The following is a 5,060-nucleotide window of genomic DNA, read 5'->3' as shown; positions in this document are numbered from 1 at the left end:
ACCTCCCTCCCCATCCCATCCCTCTGGGTCATCCCAGTGCACTTATATTTTGAAATACTCATTAGATGTTTGATCAGGTTTGAGAACTGAAACCTTGGGCCTACATGAAGTCTTCATGAAATTCAAATGGGAATGTACATGGCAAAGAAAGTCTGTGAATGTGTTTTCCAAAGTGTTTCTCAATGTGCCTTTTGTTTCTAATAGATTGAGCTAAGGAATGAATGAATGACAAAACCCTACAGTTTGTCATTACAGTTGACTCTTGAGCAACATAGGGGGCTCCCACTCCCTGAACAGTCAAAAATTCACCATAGAACTTTATAGTCACACCTCTGTATTCACAGTTCCACATCCACTGGTTCAAGCAACCACAGATCATGTGTACTGTTGTACACATTTATTGAAGAAAATCACCGTGTACCTATGGACCTAGCAGTTCAAACCCATACAATTCAAAGATCAGTTGCACTTCAATGTGTTCACCAAGGTTCAGAGTCTGACATGTAGGTCCTGAGCCAAAACCCAGAATCTCCATTTCACCCTTTTGCCTTGTGGGTGCAAACTCTTGATAATAGATGTGAAATGACCCTGGTTAAACAAAACAAGAAAGTTTATTTATGAATTTACAGTGGGAAGTATACTTGCTAACTCAGATGGGTATTCCTGTTAGCCTGACCAAGTCATCCTCTTCCCAAAGATAGGCCACACTGGAAGCCGAGGTAACACTGGACTACTTGGGGAGCACTGACTTGGGGCAGGTGAGCAGATGCTGCTGGTGTGGATTCCAAAGGCCTTCTCATCTGAGCTCTTCATCTTCATGGTAGGACCTAAGCGCCCAGGGCATGGAATTCTCCTGCCAGCCTGATGGAACATTTTGTTTGCTTCTGTCATCCATCTCTCTTTATGCCCCATTTCTTATTAACCATCCTTCTGATTGACATTTTTTGGTTATGGGCATATGTAAGAATAAGACTTTCCTTGATATCAATGGGAATTGCTGTATCTGTCCTGTGATCCAGATATATAGTGTTTTATTTAATCTCTAAAAGTAAAAAATAATCCCTCTAAAATACCCATCCTATTTCTCATTTCCAAATTGTAGTTGAGGATGTGGAGGGTGAAGATACTCCCTCAATACACCATTTGTCACTAGATGAGCCACCAAATTGCTTTTGCTTTTCACCCAACAAACTGGTTAGTGGGATCCTGTGGCTCTCAAGGCTGGAAGCGTCACCTAATTTATCACTTACCCTTTCAGCAAGATTTCACATTTAAAACAGCAAAGCAACAATAATAACTAGAGAAACTCTTAAGAGAATGTAGTTCTTAATTACTGTCTATTTAATTTTAAATCTTCATTAAATGGATACTTTCTAGAAAAATATGAATTGATAAAATTAATCTAAGTGTGGGCACACTCACTTTGCTCGGCATGCTTTTGATCCCAAACAGAGCTCCCCAAGGTCTATGGTGGCAGTTTTCTGGTCCACATGGTCACTGACCACACAGGTGAGACTGGAGTTGGGGCTGGCTCAGGGGCAGACTCAGAGCTTGGTCCCAGGTTCTTCTGCTCCAGCTCCCTGGGGGGCCCTTGATTATCCAAGTCATCTTCAGGTCCTCTGTGGCCCTGTGGTGCAGGGTGACCATTGCACCAGCCTGTTGTGATGGACTGTTACTCAGCCAGGATCTGGGAAAGGGGCAAGACGGAACAAAAGCTTATTATTGTATTTGGAGAGACTGTTACTCACCCAATATCATGCCGTTCTGAGCAGTCAACTGGGAAGACAGGGCTTTTCACAGCTAAAGAAACTGAGGCCTTAGAGACGTGAAATAGTTTTCAAAATTATATAATGAGAAAGCAGTACCAAATCTCAGTTTAGAGAAGTGTGGACAGCCAGTCTGTCAGCTCTTTTTCATCCGTGGTACCCCCCAACTGTCACCACACACAGCTGAAATCACATCTGTTTGCCCTCCACATGCATTTTCAGAAACTTTATGGGACTTTCCTGGTGCTCTAGTTGCTTAGACTCTGCACTCCCAATGCAAGGGGTCCAGGTTTGACCCTGCTCAGGGAACTAGATCCCACACGCCACAACTAAAGAGCCCGCATGCTGCAACCAGGACCTGGCATAGCCAAATACATAAATATTAAAAAAAAATTAATAAAATAACATATGGGGAAATTTGTTGTTGTTGTTCAGTCACCAAGTCATGTCTGACTCTTCACGACCCCATGGACTAACTGCAGCATGCCAGGCTTCCCTGTCTCCCACCATCTCCTGGAGTTTGCCCAGGTTCATGTCCATTGAATCAGTGATACCATCCAACCAATGGGGAAAATACATTTATATTAACAAATAAAAGATTTGGGAGAATGGCATTGAAACATGTAAAATATCATGTATGAAACGAGATGCCAGTCCAGGTTCGATGCACGATACTGGATGCTTGGGGCTAGAGCACTGGGACGACCCAGAGGGATGGTATGGGGAGGGAGGAGGGAGGAGGGTTCAGGATGGGGAACACATGTATACCAGTGGATTCATTTTGATATTTGGCAAAACTAATACAATTATGTAAAGTTTAAAAATAAAAAAAATAAAAAAAAAGAACCTTCACAATCTCTATAGCACTTGGACAGTGTAATGAAACTTCTTAGGCATATACTTTTTTCATCTGTAGAATTTTTAAAGAAGGTTCTGAAAACTCATTTGAGATTCTTAACCCTCTCTCAACCAAACTGAAGACATAAGGTTAGGATTTGGAGATAAAGGGGAAGAGAATGGCTTTGGAGAGAGCTGTGCTGCGTAAGTCCCCTTTTAATCTGAGGGGTACCTGCCTCTCACCTCAACATGGTGACAGAGGCTTCATTGAGACCATTCTAAGAGCTGGATGTGTGTTCCCTGCAGTTTGGGGATGCACTGGACAGGTGTCTGATTTACACCTGAGAAAATGAAGGGATGAGATGCTGTAGAAACAGCCTGCAGTATTCAGGTGTTGGTTTCTAATTGGAAAGAAACTGCAAACACATTGATGAGCTAAATGAACATGCCTTTAATCGACTAGAAGTAGGGTCTTAAAAGAACTGTGACAAGAAGGGCATCTGGAGAGGCAATAGGTTCCCAACAAAGAGAGCCTATGGAAACAGACCAGCCAACACAAGAACCAAAGAGAATGACATAGGTGGCTGTCCTGAGAGTGTCACCTATGACAGGGTAGGTGAGATCCCCAGCATGGGAGAGGAGAGGCATCCAAGGGACTTATGAAAATGCCCTGTGAGAGGAACAACCAGCAACCTAAATGCTGTCACACCCAGAGAACCCAAGAGCTTGATTGCCACACTAGGAAGAGTCAACCACCACCCTCCTTACTGTTCCTCACTGCTTCCCTGTGCCTGCGGAGTTGGGGAGAGAGCTCAGTTTATTTGGCTGTTCTCTCTGATCCTTGTGGGCCTTTGCCAGGGAACTTTGCCCTGGTCTGGGTCTCATTCTACTTCTGCTGCATTTTCTGTAGATGTGGCTACTCCTGCTTGTCTGGGGCAAGTGTGGGTAACACTGGTGATGACCTTGGTTCCTGCCACAGTCTCCTCTGGAGTGAGGCCCCTGTACTCTGACCTTTCTTATTCTGAACTCAGGCACTTTCTGGCCTATGGCCCCTCTCAGCACCTCATCTCCCTCATAAGAAACCTTGAGAACATCTGAACCTCCCCAACATGGAACACAAGCTAAAGGGACCTTGTAGTGCTTCTAGAGAAGCCCTTTATTGCCCAAACACATGAGGCTCAATTTACTAAACATGAATCCCTAGGAGGAAGTACTATCCTATCAAAGAAGTGGACCCATGCTGCTTCTGATTTGCATTCCTGCTCATCTTATCTGGAGTTCCTATCACCTGACTTGCTCCTCACTTTCTGTTGAGCCCCTAGGGAATGACATACCACATTCCTTTTAATTTTTAATTACAGGTTCATCCTTAATGCATTTTTAACATTTACTTACTTCCAGATATATGTACAAAACCACTCTGATGTCTTACCTGGCATCTTTTAAGTTTGTGGCTTGCCAAATGAACTCTCTTTTCTTAGTCTACTGTCTGATTTTGGAGCACACAAGTCTCTTTTGTTCTATCAATAAAATATGGCTCTTGCCTATTTTGGAAGTCAAAGGATGAACAGAGATTTGCATCCTCAGTGGAGTTCTGGCCTCTGCCTGAAGCAATGACTGTCTCAGCCCTATGTTGGAGGGTGTAAGGAACAATGATTAAACTTCGGAATTCTCCAGAGAATAAGATACATTAACTCAGGAGCTTCTCCTTAAACTCTAACCACACAGCCAAACTTGATTGAAAAGTGAAAGTAGCTCACTTGTGTCCAACACTTTGCGACCCCATGGACTATATAGTCCATGGAATTCTCTAGGCCAGAATACTGGAGTGGATAGCCTTTCCCTTCTCCAGGGGATTTTCCCAACCCAAGGGTCGAACCCAGGTCTCCCACATTGCAAACGGATTCTTTACCAGCTGAACCACAAGGGAAGCCCCAGACTTGATTAAATGTAATTAAAATGTTTAAATTATGCTACTTAAATTCAGAAACAAGAAGGAATTCAGTGTTGAAGAGCTGAGTGGAATTAGAAATTCTTGTGTCCCAAGGGGTTATCAGACTCAGAAATATACCTTAGAGGCCAAAGTTATACGTCTGTAAGTGGGGATGAAATATTAGTGTGGCCTTGAACTTGTAGGGATGCTGTGAAAAGTTACATGAGAAGTTGGGAGAATTAGTGTAAGAGAGTGTGTGTCTTTTGTTCTGGGGGACCAGTATGTGGACTGAAACTTGCCCTGTTCTATGAGAGTAATGTGAGAATTTGGAATCCAGGCCTGCATTATGCACGGGGATGGATATGAATTCTTACAACCAGAGACAACGTCGCCAGTCCAGGTTCGATGCATGACACTGGGTGCTTGGGGCTGGTGCACTGGGACGACCCAGAGGGATGGTACGGGGAGGGAGGAGGGTTCAGGATGGGGAACACGTGTATACCTGTGGCAGATTCATGTTGATA

General features: G+C 43.7%; 1 protein-coding gene across 1 annotated transcript in view; it reads left to right on the top strand.

Annotated features, from left to right (window-relative positions):
• Positions 1–1,401, top strand: part of LOC104983304 (CD48 antigen-like) — a 19,446-nt gene extending 18,045 nt beyond the window's left edge. The window contains exon 9 of the transcript XR_824612.1: positions 698–1,401. The gene's annotated coding sequence lies outside the window, so the exon portion shown is untranslated. The remainder of the gene's footprint in view (positions 1–697) is intronic.
• The last annotated feature ends 3,659 nt before the right edge of the window (positions 1,402–5,060 follow it).

The sequence above is a fragment of the Bison bison genome, unplaced genomic scaffold (genome assembly GCF_000754665.1).
Source record: "Bison bison bison isolate TAMUID 2011002044 unplaced genomic scaffold, Bison_UMD1.0 scf7180017862173, whole genome shotgun sequence".
NCBI lineage: Eukaryota > Metazoa > Chordata > Mammalia > Artiodactyla > Bovidae > Bison > Bison bison.
Note: the sequence above shows the minus strand (reverse complement) of the source record. Positions and strands in the feature narration are given on the sequence as shown.